The sequence below is a fragment of the Cyprinus carpio genome, chromosome B1, assembly GCF_018340385.1.
Source record: "Cyprinus carpio isolate SPL01 chromosome B1, ASM1834038v1, whole genome shotgun sequence".
Classification (NCBI taxonomy): domain Eukaryota; kingdom Metazoa; phylum Chordata; class Actinopteri; order Cypriniformes; family Cyprinidae; genus Cyprinus; species Cyprinus carpio.
The window spans coordinates 27911460-27931451 of record NC_056597.1 but is presented as its reverse complement, the minus strand read 5'-3'; the positions used below and the strand labels follow the sequence as shown (position 1 = coordinate 27931451).

Below are 19992 nucleotides of genomic sequence, written 5' to 3'. Positions count from 1 at the left end.
AATTAAAGAATGCTGGAAAATGGATTGTGGTTTCTACAAAAATATTAAGCCTCAAAAGCTGTTCCAGCGTTTTTTCCAGCTTTGAAAAGAGAATCATCCATTTACAATTGAGCACCCAGAATAAGCACCAAAATAGCATAAAAGAATGATTATTTGTAACTGTACATTTTCACACAACTCACAGAATACTTTATAGAAACAAATGTTTACATAGTTTGAAATGAATAATAGACACTTTATTTACCATATTTGTTGTTTGTGTCAGCCCTACCATTTAGAAGTTGCTGCCTTTTGACTTTTTTTTTTTTGGCTCAGAATTAATTTTTTTTTTCTCTTTTGTTCTTTTCAGGTGGAGTTTATTTCCATTCTCTCCAGCACACCCACTGGAAGGCCCCAACATTGGGCTGAATGCGTGTTTTGAGTGTGCGTATGGTCAGCTGAAAGGCGAGAGAACTTCACAGAGTCAGAGAAGAAAGCGCAGGCATGGCTCAAGGCACTCCCTTGAGGCAGCATCCCCCTGAGCTCCTTATGTAATGCCTTCTCATCTGCTAATAGACGGCAGCTGAGCCTGATAAACTCACCACGTACACATTCAAGGAAGTCTCTGAAGTGTCCCAAGGGAGAACTTGAACTCTTGTCCATTGTTTTCTGTTTGATCACATACTCACCTGTAAATCCTAGGATTCCCTCTGAGCTCTGAAGTCTTCTTTTCAGAATCGCTCCACTGACCTGGATTGGTTCCCAGGAGTTTTGAGGTGTGTGCAAGCTTAGCGCTGCTCTTTCACCTGTTTTTTTGTCTCTGTGCAAGCTCCATCAAGAGAGGTGTTTTAGCTGGAGCATTCCTCTCATTATATGCACCTTGTTTCAAAAAGTGAAAATTTGATCTAATCAGCCATGCAGGTGTAAGCCTGTTTATTTGGGAAGATACTGGCCTGTCCTTCGAAACTAAACTGTGGATTAGCAATGCTTCGACTCAGGAGAGAGACACTTGCGGTTCCATTTTTTAAGGTGCAGTGTAGCACACTTGTTGGTTGAAATGAAGGAAAGACATTTTTATATTTTCTGAGTGTGGATGGTCGGGGGAAATTCTTAACGGTTGATTCCTTCGTTGTCATTGCTCCCTTTAAAACTGAACTACACCAAAACTGCTGAATCCTCCTGTCCCTCTTTTTGTCTTTTGCGGTTTCATTTTTTTTTTTTATATCTGTTTTGGTCTCTATTTTTTTTAACCCCCAGTTCACAGCAGAAAAAAACTCCACAGAACAGTTTATTGAATACACTGCTGCTTATCAAAACATCAAAATCAAATATATTTTTAAAATATTTATCATACAAAAAAAGAAAGAAAAAAAGCAAATTCATACCCATTGCTCTCCACTACCTCTTATTTTATACTGTATACAGTAACACCAAACGTTTAAAAATATATATTTTTTTCAAAGCAATTCCTATATTCAAGTACCTTTTTGTTTGCACTTTTTAAACTTAATTCTAAGCCTTTTGAAATCAAATTTTTTTTTTGTTTGTTTTTTAATAATTGTTTTAAATGACCCAAAAATACTTGGACTTTAAAGATTTTGAGCAATTTTTGTTAGATTTTTTTTAAATGCTTTAATAATTTGTAAGCCAGAGTGAAATATCAGAAACTTTAACTCAATTTGTTAAAATTCCAAATTTCTCCAGCTTGCTGCTTTTAAAAAATTATTTCGTAATCATTTTCAACTTTGAGAATTAGTTTTTGCAACAATGCTCATCTTGTGGCCTTTTTGTATAATGCTGAAAGGACGACGACTTCTCCGCTAGTCTTTCTTTGCATTTGTGCTGTCTTGACAACACACTCACAAACGGATCATTTTCCGGGACACGCTGCCTTCCTGCCCCCTGGGTGATGCCGAGCGGCAGCATGAGTGGGGGCGTGTCTGGACCCACTTCTCCACCCCACCCCACTGTTCACCCAGACCTCTCCGGCCTAGTCGCTACGTGCCAGTCTCTGCGGCAACAGCCTTCTTGGTCGGAGCAACCACCCTCTTCTTCTGCTTCACGTGAGTACACAAACACGTTTACTAACACTGATTGCTGCAATCATTTATGATGGATGAGTCAACAAGTTCTGGTAAATAACAGTGATCAAAAATGTATTGCTGCACTGTGGAGTGAGTAATGGCATGCTTTTGCCTAGAACTCATTCAGAAGCACCAAATTATTCTACCTGGAACTGATTTTTGCTGGCACGGTTCATTAAGGTTAAGTCTTCTCTACAACACAGCATTGTGTGTTCACTTGCTCATAGTATGACGGTGCACACAAGCTAGAAGAAAACTATTTTGGATAAAATGGGTGTAACATTTAAATGCTATCTTTATTGCATATGAGTGTAAACATCTGGCTGACCCTGTAGATTATACTGTTTATGTGCAAGCAGTAAACTATTGACAGAATTTTATAAAAGCTTTGCATTGTGAGTTTGCATATTGTTACTGTTCAAGTATATCTGTAACTTGAATTAATACTTAATGAAGTAACAATTAGTTTGAACAAAAGATGTTCTTACTGATGTTAAGCATATTCATAGCATACACTTCTCGTTCTCATTTAAACATTTAAAAAAAATGTCCTTTTTAATGTCCCTTTGCTACGTTATCATTTATCACCGCTATACCAGATTAATTTCTATAAAATCCTGTATAAAAGGATTCAAGTGCACAGGATTCCATTATTTTACTTTACAAAAAAATAGCTTGTCTGGTGATGATCATGTGGAAGCAGTTTCAAGGTAGGGACAGTATGTCAACGTCATTCCAGTGCTGTCATTTTTCATCCTTTTTATCATTAAACGAGCCACATCTGAGATTGTTATAGTCTCTTTGTTAAAATAACTAGAATAGACTTTTTTTGTAAAAATGTTTTATTTTTTTTGACGGCATGCATCTAAGCAGTATGCTTCTAATAATATCCTCAGTTCATAAGTTAATGTTCAATACAGCAGGCTGTATCTTAAATATCAGAAAGACACCTTGCCTGTATTGTATTAAAATACTTATTTGCTTATTAATATTCTATATTAAATGTTTTAAATAATGACAAGATCAATCTTCTATAAATTTTGCTTGATTTTCAATAGACACAACTTTCAATAGTTCTGATCTAATGTAAATTAGTCTGTGTGTCCTACTGTACTTCATTTCTTACATGAACTTATATAAAAGATTTTTCCACTGAGGATTTATGTATTTTGATACAGTTAGTAACACTGATGTAAATCCAAAAAAGGATTTCTGGTCTTGGAGTCACCTTCCTGCCAATGTTACTTACAGTTGTGTGTACACCAGACTTTGTTTTTTACAGCACCCTTACCAAAGTCCCCTGCGAAGTTAATAGATTGACGTATTGACACTGAAATGGACATGATGTTTATGTTAATGCATGTTTACATAAACAAAAGGTCTTAATGATAAGTTCCTTAATGATATATGAGGTTGGTTTGTTTATGCAATATCAGCATTTAAAGTGCAGTCAGCGCTGTTTACTTTTTAATGAAGTTGAGAAATCACATCAGTTTCCTGTTGACTTCTTGTGCCCTGTATTCTGCAACTTGTGACACTGTAAATATGAAATAGTCATCATGCCAAAAACATGAAATAGTCATCATGCCAAAAAAAACCCCGGCCCTTCCAGTTGGCACATGAGGAAATCTGGGGGGGAGGGGGGCTTATGTCAGATGCTGTGTCACGTCTGTTCTTTCTTGTCATTTGCCCCCTCTGATCCCTCTCTTCTCACCAACCCCTCAGATTAAACACTGAAAGGCAATGAAAATAGGACAGCATCTGTCATAAAGTGCCACTTCCCTCTCTATTTTCTTTTTTAATTTCTCCCTTCTGCTTGTTTTTGTGTTCTCACACATCGTATGTTTTGTGGTTCCCTCTCTTTCCCAGGAGAAATTGTATGGTTATCTGTGCATCTATATACTTATAGTAAGAATGTGGCTAAAACATTATCAGTCAGTGTGTTCCCTTGGCAACCAGCACTTTTCCTAAAATTAGGACGGTTTAAGCAGACTTGACAAAGATATATGAAAGCATACATGAAGTGTATGATTTCAGTCTCATTCATGCCTCTTTTTCTCACAGGTGCCCTTGGCTTTCAGAGGAGTTTTCCGTTGCTGTGCCAATATACAATGGCATTATGTTTATGTTTGTTCTGGCCAACTTCTGTATGGCCACCTTTATGGATCCTGGCATCTTCCCTAGAGGTAATGAAACAATATGCAATATGATGTGTCCGTGTGTGTGAGTATACAGCTGCAGTAGAATGTGTGGCTGTCTTACTGGAAAAACAAACCACTTTATATACATTTTTTTTCACCTCTTCTCTGAGTGAAATGTAATATATGTATGTATGTATGTATGTATATGTAAGTATACTAACACAACACTGTCTTAAAGTCAACATGAAAATTCATTCCCAGTCCATTTCACTTTCCTAATATTTCTGAGTGAAATGTAATTCAACAAACTGCTGTATATTAATTGACTATTAGTTATTTTCTTTGTGTGGCCTAGGTGACGTCACTCGAAAAAGTGGTTTATTTTATTGCATTTTAATGAAATATTATAAAGACAGATTTTATTCATTTGGAGTAACATGAGCTAATGAATTGTGCACAAGATGTGTGTTAAAGAGCACAATGGTCATAAAGTAAACAGGGTTTGTTGACTTTTAAGCAGCAGTTTAATAAAAACTGTAATTTGATCCACTGAGGAAGGCTTGTTAAACTGTGTGTGTGTGTGTGTTGTAGCTGAGGAAGATGAGGATAAAGAGGATGATTTCCGAGCTCCTCTTTACAAGACTGTGGAGATTCGAGGTATTCAAGTGCGGATGAAGTGGTGCTCCACCTGCCGTTTCTACAGACCCCCGCGTTGCTCACACTGCTCCGTGTGCGACAACTGTGTGGAGGTAAGCACACACACACACACACCTTATTCCAGTGATTGTGTTCAGATGTAACTTCAGTATTTGCATTGACAAAACAAATAACATTACAAAACATAGCAATGCCATAACATTTGCAGTTCTTGTTTCTTATTTCTAAGGGTAAATCTTTGTCATTAATCAGTCTGTCCACTCTTGCTCTGACTAATGTTTTGCAGACTAGACTGATCAATTTGTGATAATTAAGTAGAGAAGTGTGCTTGCTTAGGACAGCCTTAAGCTTTTCTCTCTCTCTTTCACCATTATGACTCACACACACACGTATGCAACTTGCCTCTTTTCTCCTTGCAGGATTTTGATCATCACTGTCCATGGGTCAACAACTGTATCGGCCGGAGGAATTACCGTTACTTCTTCCTGTTCTTGCTCTCTTTGACGGCTCACATAATGGGCGTGTTTGGCTTCGGCCTGCTTTTCATTCTCTACCACACCCAGCAGCTGGACAGAGTGCATTCAGCTGTCACGTATCCTCAAACAATTGTTTCATTTTATGTGCTCATACCAAAACTTTTGGCCAAAAATTCAGATTGTGCAACAGTTTCTTTGAGTGAGAGCTGAACTTGAGAGCTGATTTGTATGATAGTTTACTGTTTCCTCCTTGACCGTTTATCAGTATGGCTGTCATGTGTGTCGCTGGGCTTTTCTTCATCCCAGTGGCAGGTCTCACTGGTTTCCATGTTGTTCTGGTGGCAAGAGGCAGGACCACCAATGAGCAGGTTGTGACATGCGCAATCATAATCTTCTGTTGTCGTGTTTGTTTTCCTGTCAATAACCATGTTGCTGGTGGTGGTGAACTGGGATAAATTAAATCCCTATTAAGCAGTTTTATAATCCTACAAAATATGACCTTCTCTCAGCCCTTCTTCTTTAGATTGTAATCTCATTTTAATCCTCTCCTCAAACCAGTTTCTGCCAATCTCTCCTCCTCTTTGTGTTGACCACATGTGCTCACTTTTGTATCTTATTATCTTCCTTACTGCCTCATTCCATCTCTTTTTGTATTGTTTTTAAATGTTTTATGACACATCACTAATAAAGTAACTACTAAGGTAATTGTTTAATGGTCATCTCTGTGTTTGTAGGTAACAGGGAAGTTCAGGGGAGGCGTGAACCCCTTCACTAACGGCTGCTTGAGGAACGTCTCACACGTTCTGTGCAGCTCACAGGCACCCAGGTACATTTTCCCCTGCATTCATAACTTTGACCTTTGTTGTATTTTCTTATTGAGGTTTTAACACAGTGTTGTACTGTAACTCAGGTATCTGGGTAGAAAGAGAAAGGCTCAGACAGTGTCTGTTCAGCCTCCTTTCCTCCGACCGCAGCTTACTGAGGCTCAGCTGGCAGCCAAGGTGCTCGACAACGGAATCCAAGGAGACCTTCACCGGGTAAGGAAATAAAAAGTCTTTTTACTTATTTTTCTTCAGTGCTCTTAAGGCTTCTCTCCATCCTTCTCCTTTTGGAAGAACAGTCTCTCAACTGGTATGAAACATCAGGGATTTTTGAATTTGTATTTTCCAGGCCAGAGAAAGCCAAGGACATTAAAGAAATTGGTAGATATTACTCTTGTGTTTTTGTGTGCAAGTTATTCCTTAGAGTCTGTTCTTTCTGATAAATTGTTCAGTGATTCACAAATCACAAATTATTCTTAATGAGTCATTATGAAGTCAGTCTGAATTTGAATAATTTATAAAAACCCTTATCTGGTAACTAGAAATTCATAACTTAAAATGTTTTAAATGAAGGCCGTGAGCATTACCTCTGCCACTGAGGTGCAGACGTTCCTGTTGGAGCCAAAATCCCTAGGTCAGAAAGTGCGTTAGACTATTTTGGAAGCAACTGGCTCCAATTCCCCTTTCTGGCAGACGAAGCTCAAAAAATATCTGTTTGTGCCATTTACCATCTGATTGAGGACAGCTGACACCGACAGCCTTGCATTAATATGGCTGAAACGTAGAGTAGCTTTTAAACGGTCAAAAATACTTTCTTATTCCATAATGAAAGGTTCTGCTCTGAAATGATTTATGTTCTTTACGAATACATGAACTTTCTGTCAGTTTGGAGCACTTCATTACATGCTTTTGACATTTTTCAACATTGCAACCCGGAGTTATGAGAAAGGTAGTCATGCTTTTTTGGCAATGCATGGATTTCTGCATTACTGGTTAGGGGAGGGTGACCAAACGTGCCCTTTTCCCAGGACACGTCCTGGCCAGGATTTCCATATTGCCTAAAATATCCAGGTTTTGGTTTTGGTTTCCTGTTTTCATACTTAATAAAAGGTAATGATCGTTAGACCAGTAACATGCAGACATTGTAACATAGAACGGTCAAAGCAATGCAAATATAATGTATGTGGGGCACATCAATCAAAGCAATGCAAATAAGTGGACATATTAGTGCTGGACTTGAAGCAGCACTGAACATACCGATCGGTGTATTACATTAAAGTACCATGAGAGCGATTCAAAAGCACAAGAAGCCGTCTGCTCTCTAGAGCAGCGGTTCTTAAACCTATCCTGGAGGGCCCCTGGCCCCGCCCTTCACATTTTGTATGTCTCCCTAATCAGACACACCCTAATGGTTTCTAAAGTGAAAGGCTCAGCTTGTAGCTTGCTGAGTTATAAGCACTGATAGTGAGAGGGAGAAAGGAGGTACAGTGTGGCAGAGAAAGCTTGGTTGATAAATGTGCACCACTGTGCAGAAATGGAAGGAAGGAACTGATTATTGGAAATGTTCATTCACTTTTCCTCTATTATCTTCAGAAGTCCTGGTCTTATCCCTCTGATAAGGTTGCTGAATCTTTTGCCATCCTCTGCCGTGATACTATTGCCCTAGTTCACATTATAACAGAGGTGGTGTGTCTGCTGTCAGCAGTTACTCATGGAAAGTTGGCACGCCAAATGGTCCAAAGCCTGAGAAAGAGCCTAAAGTGTGTTCATGTCGCCACACCCAGCAACCTGTTGGTCTGTGCCAAATAGGGTTGCATGGTATAGGTCAGGGGTGGCGAACGTCGGTCCTGGAGAGCCACAGCTCTTCAGAGTTTTGCTTCAGCCCTAATCAAACACACCTGGACAAATCAAGGTCTAAAATGTTATTAGAAAGCTACAGGCAGGTGAGTTTTAATTAGGGTGCTGAATTAGGTGGAGCTGAACTCTGCAGGGCTGCGGCTTTCCAGGATCGGAGATCGCCACCCCTGGTATAGGGCTTCCATGATAAAGGTTCATCTGATAATCACAATTACTTTTCTCAAATCATAGTCATGATTATTAATTAAGGCTAATAAAGAATTCATCACAAATCACCAATCAAGAGGATGTCAACTCGCATGGTTTATTTGATCTCAGATAGTTTGCTGATGTATTATCATATAAAGAAAAACACTCTTTACATGAAAACTGGTACAAGAAGCTTCTCTCAAAAGCTAAATCCGGAATCCTGATTAAAATTATTTATCGCTCAACCCTAGCATGGTAAACCAAAGCTAAACAAGTACTAAAAATGTAGAACAAAAATCTATAATTCAGCACATTTCAGTACCTGACCAGGATAACAATGTGTAGCTCCTAAGCACAGTTTGCCAGTTCAGGCAATGTAACGTCAACAATGTAACTTTTTTATTCTGTGACTTTGGCATTGAGGAGGAAGGAGTGTTTTTTCTATCGGACATTGTATATGAGTCAGAAAATACCTTTAGTCCGCTGTTTTGTCTATTCTTTATTTAGTTAACCGCTTGTGTTTCATCCTCTCTTTTGCAATCTTTCAGTCTAAGAGCAGTTTGATGGAGAGTCAGTCTGCTGACGCCGAGCCTCCACCTCCACCTAAACCAGAGCTCAGATATCCTGGGCTGTCACGAGGACCTGCCGGACACTCTGAGGGTTAGAGCAAACTACAGTAGCATTCTCATTCTCTCAAACATACATAGCTCCTTTTTGCCTTATTTGAGCTTTTTTTTTTGTTACTGATTTCATTTCAGATTTGACTTCAATTGAATAGTGTTTATTCAAGCTTTCAAATATAACAGCAGTGATGTCATAATAATACTTACATGCTTTTGTGATTGGTCCTTCCTTCCATACATATACTTGCAAATGCCATTCATGAATCTAATATGAATATTTTGAATGAGGTCTAAAGGCCTGATCATACTAAGAATGATAACTGTCAATTTAACTATAATGATAAGCAAAACTATATTAGCATCTACACCAAAGCATATTAATGTTCTGTTTATTATAAGCAAGCACTGCAGTTATCTTGTGTGCCATCTAGTGCATTAAAATCTAGTGAATTTTAGTTGACTGTCATTTTTTTTTGTTTTAAAGGGATACTCCACCCCAAAATGAAAGTTTTGCCATTAATCACTTACCCCCATGTTGTTTCAAACCCGTAAAAGCTTTGTTCGTCTATGGAACACAATTTAAGATATTTTGGATGAAAACCGGGAGGCTTGTGACTGTCCCATTGACTGCCAAGTAAATAACACTGTCAAAGTAAGAGAATATGAACTAAACGCAGGCAGTGTACGCTCTTCTGTGTCAGCCGCCACACAATGATACGTTTTCTATGTGTATTTATGCTATGATTTGAAAGAAAACAATGCATCTGGCACGGCTGACACAGAAGAGCGTATGCTGCCTGCGTTCAGCTTATATTCTCCAAAATAGTGCTACGGTGTGATGCCGAGAGACACAGAGGAGGCAAATTGTTGAATAAAGTTATTTGTTTTCTTCACGTACAAAAAGTATTCTCGTCGCTTCATAATGTTACAGTTTAACCACTGATGGCAGATGGACTATTCTGACAATGTTTATCATACTTTCCTTGACACTGTTACTTACTTGGCAGTCTATGGGACAGTCACAAGCCTCCTGGTTTTCATCCAAAATATCTTAAATTGTGTTCTGAAGACGAACGAAGCTTTTGCGGGTTTGGAACGACAGGGGGGTAAGCGATTAATGACAAAATTTTCATTTTGGGATGGACTATGCCTTTAAATGATATCGTACCTTTGTGTCATTATCGTTATAGTTGTGGTCTGAACTTTTGTTTTCATAGATTTAGAACGATTATTAAAACTTTATAGTTGTAGTTTTCATCTTTGGTGTGAACAGGCCATAAGATTGCGATTACCTGTTGCAGTGCTGTTGTGTCAGCTTAATTCACCTTTACATTCCTCAAATGTGTTTGCAACTCTAAATCTGATCTTTCTGTTCTTTGTTTGCAGAGAGTAGTCTGTTGAATAAAGCCCCGCCCACCCCCACCATGTTCAAGTACAGGCCCACATACAGCAGCCCGGGCAAGAACCACACTGCCCTCACACATGCCTATGCCAACCAGGTAATTTTTCTCTGTTGATATACGTGTTGTTTATCCAAAGTAAAGAGGTCTGTGTGTTCATTCACAATCTATGGTGGTGATTCACAACATTTAATTTAACATCATTTACATTCTTTTGCATGACTGTAATTATTATTTCCTTTATACCACATACTTAAGTCTTTTTTTCTCTAACGTTTTGTTCAATCCATTAAATTGTTTTCCCCCTCCAATTTGGTTGATTCAGTGGCTTTCAGTTGAACAGTATCAGTAAGTTTACACTGTATTACTTTTTCTGTGTGTCTGTGTGTTATTGTTTTATTATGTGCCAATAATCTTTTCATCTCCTTTTCTCTAGTATCTGTCTTTTTCAGTGTCCATATGCATACATTTTTAAAATGCAGCTTATTGCAGCAGAGTTTCTATTTAATTGTCATTGTTTTATTAATCTCCCACTATTTAGTTTATCACCATAGTGGTTACTTCATTTCTATAACTTGAAAAAATAAGAGTTATATTATATATAGATTATTGCTTATAAGGCCATAGCTTATAAGAAAGAAAAAACAAAAGAATAAATACAATCTGTTCCATTTAATTATACTCTAGTAGTGCTAATAAAGCCTATAGTGCGTCAACACAAACAACCAATCTCTCCTTACAGAGTGGCTGTGCAAGACAATTTGCTGGTTATGTGGGGGGGGGGGGTGCCGGTTTTGGCTCTATGATGCTGGATTAGGATATATTAGATGAGAAATACACCATGTCATGTGATTTTGATTGATTCTGAAAGACCTAAGGCCTCATGTATAAAAGTTTACAGAGTTTCCATTATGGAAGTGTGTACACAAGGTTTTAATAGCAATACACCAGTAACTGATATGTAAAAAATGAAAAATTTTATCAGTCTGGTAGGACGTTAAATCACATATACAATGTTAAGTTTTGGTTAAATCCATTTAGTAGCAAAACAAACTAGGTATTCATGAGGAGGGCTATATTTTGTTTGTGAACTAAAAATGTACCTGCAAGTTAAATGGATGAATTATGCACAGTCACTCAGTTGGCTACAATCAAATCTACAATTTTAGGCTAAGAAGCCAAACAGGGTAAATGTTAGGGCTGGGTATCGATTCAGATGTTCCAGATCGATTCGATTTCGATTCACAAGCTGTCAAATCGATTCGATTTCGATTCTCGATTCGATTTTCGATTTCGATTCTCTATACTCGATTCAACTTAATGAATATAGATTTAATACAAATAATATATTTATAATAAAGAACAGTGAACATAAGTTTACAAGTGGGTAATTAATAAAAAGAAATTAAGAGCCACAAACCTGTATATTAAACTCTTTTATTTTAGGTACACTTGGGTACATTAAAACAGAACCCATCTCTAATTTTCAAATGCATCCAATTATGTTAAAAAACAATACAATTTTGATGCAAGATGAAAAATGTATGCTGAAAAAAGTCAGAACAGTCGCATTCCTTGAACAAACAGGATCAAGTTATTTAATTTTTAAGATAAAATAATCATACAGTTTTCCAAAATTTGCTTGTAACATTGAGGCTACAAGCCTATGAACAATGTAGTACAACTAATACAGGCTTATTGGTGATAGTTCACCCAAAAATAAAAAATTATGTCATAATTTATGCATGTATTATTCATCATGTATAATATTTTTTTTTTCTTCTGCTGAACAAAAAAAAGAGAGAAGATTTTTTGAAGAATATGGGGAACCAAACTGTTTTTGGTCTCAAAATAACTTTTTTTTTTTTTTTCTTCAATATTATGGAAGTCAACTTTTGTGTTCAACAGAAGAAAGAAATTCATACATGATGAATACATTCATAAATTACCACTTTTTACAACTAACACTTTAACACTAGTACTAACGGTAGGCTCAAAGTACAGTAACACATTGCCTCATTGGAAACTGTAATTTTTTTGCAAGAAAATGAGTTGATCAACATGCTCTGGCAGAAGGCAACTTCTTTGAGCTGTAATAATGTCTCCACCTGTGGAGAAAATTCTTTCAGCTGGGACACTGGTCCCTGGAACACAAAGGTAGCGTTTTCCCTGGAGGGACAAAAGTGGGTACACTCCTTCATGCTTACACCACCACTTAAGTGGATCTTCTGAGAGAGGTATAGGTGTAACTTCTCTGTATTTGCCAACTTCTTCCTGTGCCCTGTCTGCAGCAGTAGCACTGACTACTTTAGCCACTGGTGCATAGACTGCCCCAAGCACATCCAACAGCGCACACATGGTTCTTTTGACCTCTTTGGTGGGGCTGGGGCGGGGTCACCTTCACCAAGGGATTTTTGCTCCTGTACAGGTGCACTGCCTCCATTACCAGCACTATCAGATCCTTGCTGCTGATAGTTAGAAAACAAGGAAAATGTCAATTAAAATTACATTTCAATTTAATGTTGCCCATTTTATTATTTTACTTTAATTCATTATATTTATATGCAGTTGCAAAATATTGCTTCCATACCTCTGACTTTTTTATGTGAAGTTGGCATCAACGTCGACAAAGCACCTGAAACCGCCATTTTAAGCACTAAATGATTGAATGACAGGTTTGCCTCTCGCTCCTTTTAACATCGCGCAAGGCAAATAAGAGGGGTGAAATCTAGTTGAGAAGACTAGTAATTAGATTAACGTTAATCTTACGTTCAATGTTTGTGGAAATAAATATGAAAAAAAAAAATCGATTCGTGGCGTTTGAGAATCGATTTTGAATCGACCACATTTTAAAAAACGATTAATCTAAAAATCGATTTTTTACCCAGCCCTGGTAAATGTCATGCTTGCTTGTAGCTTACTTTTTGTACATGAGGCCCCAAGGCTTTTTATCCCCTGCCAAAAAAGACCACAAGGCAAGAAAAGCTAGATGTTGTGGTCTTTTGATTTTTAACGTTGCTCATGTGCTGTGGTGTGCTATACTGAAACAAAAGCAAAAATGACACTCTGCCTTTAGTGCGTCTAAGTTTGTTCCCTGCCTTTCCAAGCTTAGCCTCTCTGTCCGTCTCAACGCTGGCTCTTTATTATAGCTATAGAAAGCGCTTTCCTAAATCATCTGTCCCCAGTGACCCACAAGATCCTTACCCCAAGGGTTTTGTCCTTGACATCATCCCTTTGAATTTAGCTTTCAGATTTCCTTTGAAACTTAATAAACTCTTCTGCCTGCTGTCTCTCTCTCGCTCTCTCTGTAGATGAGTCGCGGGGACAGTCTTAAAGAGTCTTCTTCCTCTCTCCTCCAGTCCAGTCAGCAGCCAGGCTATCGCTCTGAGCCCAGTCTGGATGGGCGTGAGGGGGGTGGAGGAGCGGAGCGAAGCGGGCCAGAGCGAACAGCTGGGGGTCCTGGAGGACCTCCAGGCTCAGGGATCACCGGATACTCCCTAGGAGGGCGTTCGTATCCCTCCTTCTCTGATCCCACTTCTTCCGGAGGGGCCGCGGTCCTCACGGTCCTCCAGTGTTCGCTCTTCCCACAATGCCCCGCCATCTGAAGCCACAACCTCCACCAGCTACAAGAGCTTAGCCAATCAGACGCCACCACCGGCTCCTCGGAACGGCAGTCTGTCATACGATAGTCTGCTCACGCCGTCTGAAATCCCAGATTTTGAATCGGCAGCACCTGAGATGTCACCAGGCCCGCGCATGCCTGTAGTGGGATACAGTTCGCCTTTCCTGTCGGCACAGATTGCCCTGCAGCGGGAGACGGAGCTCCCCAGCCGTCTGCCTCCAGTGCCGCCCTCCTCGCCTCCCCGCTACATACCGGCTATCTACGTGGGCTCCACCTCCTCTCCGCCGGTTCCACCTGAACGCGAGCGGGAACGCCTGCTGCACGACTCTCAGCATCACCACCACCACCACCATCATCACCATCACCATCGGCCGCCCCGCTTCTCTCGACCCCCCCTGCTCTCTGACTCGGGCCCACCTCAGCCCTCATATCCATACCGCACGCGCTCCACTGACACACCCCTGCCGCCCACCACTCACCCTCCACATTCGCCACACCCCCCCGCCGCGGGAAAGTCTCTGTCTTACTCTAGCGCTGCCGCTGCAGAGATGCAGTACCGCCTGGTCCGCAAAGCCTCAGCCTCGGTCGGGGGAGGGGGCATACAGGCGCCAAAGTGAGTACTTCCCCTCAACCTTACGACGCTCTGCGCAGCCTGCTGCCTCCTTCCTCCTACTCTTCCTCCTCCTCCCAGACTCCTGTGAGTGTATCTCTTTCACTTCTTTCTTCCTTCTGCTTTTTCCCATGTCTAAACTCATTCTGTTAAGGCGACTTGCCAGTAATTTTATGCTTTCATCTGTGATCTGTTGCTTTCTGCTGATTGAATGTCATTGTGTTGGATGTTTGTGAATCATAATTGTCAAAGTATAAAAAAAATCAATTATCTTTAAAAAAAAAAAAAATAGTTAAGGGACATTAAGGGAAAAAAGGCAAAATAAATACAGTGTATATATATATATATATATATATATATATATATATATATATATATATATATATATATATATACACTGTATTTATTTTGCCTTTATGATGACAGGACAGATCAGAACTGACAGGAAGTGATGTGGGAGAGAAATAGGGGGCAGGATCGGGAAAGGTCCTCGAGTTGGGATTCGAACTTGGGACGCCTGTTAAATTAAATTTAAATTCATTATTTATTTTGTTAATAATATTACTGTTAATTTACAAATTAAATTTAATTGAACACATCCACAACCATTTAATTTTAAATTGTCCAGTCTTTATTTAGATTTTAAATTTCATTATTAATATTGTTATAATTATTATTATCTTATCTATTTAAAAAATTGACAACATTGGCAAAACATAAAAAAAAACAACAACATAAAAATCAAAATGAAAAGTAAAATAAAATATATTATTAAAGTATTACTGATTTAATTTAAAAAATCCTCTAACCATTTCATTTTAAATGTCCAGTCAACCATTACAGAATTCAAAGGCTTTGTTCATACAAGCATATATATATATAATAAGAAATACAATAAATATTATTTTTATACATTAATGAATCTGAATAATCAGGTCATATTTCAGCTAGTTTTTCTCGTAATTTGCATAAATTTTAGTAATGCCCCTGTTGTTGCAAATTTATTAGTGTTCACTAGTTGAGTCAGTTCCATATCATGATGTCACAGTAAACATGAACAGAATCATAAAGCACTTGTCTGTGGAGAGACAGGATGGAAAACTATATTTTTAAAGTCTCCTGACATCATGCTGCTGATTAAGTTGTTACCATGGCGACCAAGGTAGATAAGCTGAACACTGTTTACTTTAGAATAGACAAGACAGATCCATTTTAATCACTGGCAAATGACTAAATGGATAGATCTGAGACAGAGAAACTTCATCACTGTGCTCATTTAGGGGTCTGGAAAGCCTGCTTTGCTTCGAGTTATTAGCCAGCTTTTTAAAAGCAACAAAATCAACCTGACCTACACTAAGCCGCAAAGAAAAAAATCTTCTATACAGGAAACATTGTTGCTTAGAATGAGGGAGAGAACAAAATGAAATACATTGTCATAAGTAGGGTTGGAAATGGTTAGAAAAACAGTTTCCGGTTCCATTAAAATAATTTAACAACTATTAAAAAAATAGTGGTAAGGAAAAATGCACAATACTCAACTTCTCAATGCTCAGTACTGTTTATTACTTACTGTCAACTTATTTAAGGGTTGACAATGTCAAAATTCAACATATATATTACAGTATACAAATTTTCCGGTTCCGATTCCATTTAAATGAACTATTATGTTTTTTTACTTTTTTACCTTCACTGAATGTAGTGTTGCTGGAAGGTAGTAAGTAATGTTGAGTAATGCAAGTCCATCAATCAGCATGTGCTTCAAAGTTGATGTTTTTTACACTATCAATAACATTTTGCTTTTCACGCAGGAATAAGGTTGACCAAATAGTCCCTTGAGGGCTAAGACACTGTTCATTTCCCTAATTTAATGAAATATAAACTGTTATACTTATAACCATGTATACACACACTCCATAAAGCCCCTATTTTATAAATAATAATGCAGTCAGGAGATGCTGTGATGCAGTGAGTGGTTTTTCACATTTTTAAAAATTTTAAATGCATGAAAATAAATATTTTCTATCACTTTGTTGATCACTCTTGAAATGACCTGTACACTAAATAATCTAACCCTCATAATTACATAACAATAGCTGTCTACTTATTTAATGGTCCAAGTTGAAGTCAGTATGTATATTAATGACAACATGGGACAAATATAATGTAATTTAGTGGCGGGGAGGTGCTGCGCGCTGCCGGTACATGTACAGTCAGTCAAAACAACGTGCACAGTTATCAAAGGTGCGCATGTGCGTACAGTTGTGGGAAACGTGTGTTCTGCAGTTAAAGACACGCGCGTGCGCGTCTGGAGTGCGCGTTATTAGAAACAATGTGCTCAGTAATTAAAGAGGAAGGGCTGCGTTTCTGTTATTTGGTTTGTGACATCCTTTACGGGAAACGCTGAATCTTCAGAACACAGGGGCAAGGCTGCTCACAGACCTTGGTCACGTGTCGCACTAGAACCATTTTTTGGAACCAAAACTTAGAAATTGCTCCCGGTTCCGGTTCTTTTCAAAAAAACAGAACCGGTTCTGAATAAGAACCGGTTCTCGGTTCCCAACCTTAGTCATAAGAGCTTTATATTTAAGTTGACATGTATGCATTGTTATTTGGAAACGAACCAAGGGCCAAGCAATGATCCCTCATCATTAACGGTCGTCTCAGTGACATGCTGACAGCATAGCTGAAGGTTAGAATAAACCTGCAATGCTTCAGTGCAAGAGAATGTTTCCTTTCCAAATAGTGTGGCTGAGAAATAGAAATTTACTGGCAGGCAAGGCTGAATTTGCCTTTTCTGGCTAAACTTCCTTCATTGCCTTTTACACTGCTTTCTGAACTGATGTCTGCTCTGGGAGGCTTTTTAACTGACATCTGTCTCATATCACAGGAAGTGAATTTGACATAATAAGCATCTTATGATTTATATATTATCATCAGTTATCATATTGCAATTCTTTCATGTGTGTGTGTGACTTATTTTTTGATTACATTATGATGCTTTATTTATTTATTTATTTAACTGTGGGAGTGAAACATTCATGACTACACAAAACTGCACACTTTACATCACTCTAATATTGACCCTATTAATTTTTCATAATACAGGCTTGTGTTTGGTTTGAATGCATGCTACAGAATCATCATACTTTTACTCTAAAATACATCTCAAATGTTTTTTTTAAATGTCTCATGCTTAACAAGTTTATTTACTTACACAAAAATGCAGTAATATTATGAAATAGTATTAGTACTGTTTTCTGTTTTAATGTTCTAAATTGTAATTTATTCTTGTGATCAGTGCCAGTGCTCAAGAAACATTTCTTATTATCAATGTTGGGAACAGTTGTGCTGCTTAATATTTTTGTGGAAACCATGATATGTATATATGTTTTCAGAGCTTTTATTTTAAAATATAAATCATTATAACTTAAAATTGAATGAATGTATTTATTTGTCACTTCCATCAGTTTTAATGGCAAAAAACAAACTTTTGAACAGTAGTGCGTGCAAGTTCTAAAAAACTGCATTCTAATCTGTCTTTCTCTAAACATCTTTGTTTCTTTGCTTTAGGGACGAGATTCAGATGAAGTCGTATAGTCGGACAAACGGGCAACCGAAACCTTCTTCCACCCCTTCATCCCCCTCTCATCCTGTCAGCGTGTCCACTCGCCCAGGTCAGGCATATTCCAGTGCTGGCTCTTCTCAGAGCCCCGCCCACAAGCCTGGAGGTGGGGTGAAGAAGGTGACGGGCGTCGGAGGGACCACTTACGAGATATCAGTGTGAGAGACACCCTGGTTTGACCCATGTATTCAAGAATGGAGCCATGGACTCATGTTCCTCACCGACACAGAAGAGAAAATCCTGTTTGGTGGACATTTATTAGTGCCTCCTGGAAAGATCTGAAAACTTCTGACCTCTGTTTTATTTTTTGACCAGCAGGTTTTGGTTAGATATGACATAGAGGACGAGGAGGAGGAGGAGGAGGAGCAGGGGGTCATTCAAGCCGTGACATAGTGGGACTTCAGGACTCCTCACCAGTAAGGAGCTGGAGCGAATAATTAGTGTGACAGCAAAGGACCGAATTGCCTTGAAAACATTTCAGTACATAACAACAAAAAAAGATTTTTATCCAACATAAATGTGTAAATTGTTCTGTATAGAGAAAAAATGATCAGTTTGTTAGTTTTTTTTTTTTAATAAAATCACTGAGTGGAATTGCATTTTTACAAAAGGGGACCTGTGGCATTCAGTAGACATTTCAGACCACTGTGTTTGGCTTGCGACAATGTTGCGTCCGTATCCAATCAACACCAGGGAAGCAAAACAGTAGAAAAGATAAGGAAACGGACTAATGCATTATTTAAATGACAGCAGCCTTTTCAAGTGCAAGTAGTGTTTTCTGAGCAATGGCTTTGGAAATTCAAGGAAGTTTTTATTTAATTTATAAAGTGTTATTTTATATGACTTTATAAATGGCTATTGATAAGATCAAAATGTTTGTTTTTTTCTACAAAGGCTGATATTGTTCTCTATGGACTTTTATCTAATCAAATAGAGGGATAAAGAGCTGATGGCCACTCTAGCTGGAAATATATCAGCCTGTAATCAGAGGGTTAATCGTAGCATAAAAAATGCATTTGATACGGTGGAGCCCAGTCTGTGGGGCATATTTCACATTTTATCCTGGAAACATTGATTGGTGGCTTCTTAGATCTGATTTATTTTTTTCATGTTGTTTTATGTTAATATGTGAAAGCCAAATCTTATCTGTGGCCTTGACTAGCCAGCCATGTAGGATTTAAAGCTTCCTGCTCATGATGCCACAGAATGGTGGGGAACCATATCAGTGCCCTCTGATTGGACAGCAGTTGAACCAATCAGTGGAAGTTAGCTGTCATTATGAATCAGTGAAATGCCTTTTTAATTATTTAATTCTTACCTATTGCATTTGAGAAGATTGTGCAGGACTCATTTCAATCATCGTCTGTCTTGTCGGGAATGTTGATCAACATTTAAATCAGAGCTGGCCAATCAGATGATAGAATGTATTTGCTGACTTGTACAAAGCCAATGAATACACTTATAGGAATATTTTGGATCAAAAGATGGAATGAGGAGAGGGAGGGAAAGAAAAAAAGAATGTGTTCTGTATAGTTCAGTGTGAGTGAACATGGTTGTGAATATGTGTATGCGTGTGTGTGTGTGTGTGTTTGAGCATTGGTAATAAACACTTTATAAATCAGTTTTGACTTTAATTTCCCCTTTATGCATTGCTCCTGGTTTTAATAGATAAAAATCTTTAGAAAACTATACACAAAAACTTTTTTTTTTCACAAAACAAATATGTGAAAGCCTGTTTGTGAATGCAGACATCAGAAAAATAGTCTAAACATATTTAGGACCTCATTACCTTGTTTGCTGCATTGGAAATAACTGGGTGTTCCTAAAAATACTGAAAATGTTAGTAGATGTGCTCCTCCAGATATACAACCTTATGTTGATTTTGACTTTAATGTTTAAGTGATTTTATGT

At 38.2% G+C, this 19992-nt stretch overlaps 1 pseudogene; it reads left to right on the top strand.

Annotated features, from left to right (window-relative positions):
• The first annotated feature begins 1484 nt into the window (after positions 1-1484).
• Positions 1485-19702, top strand: LOC109091373 (annotated as a pseudogene).
• The last annotated feature ends 290 nt before the right edge of the window (positions 19703-19992 follow it).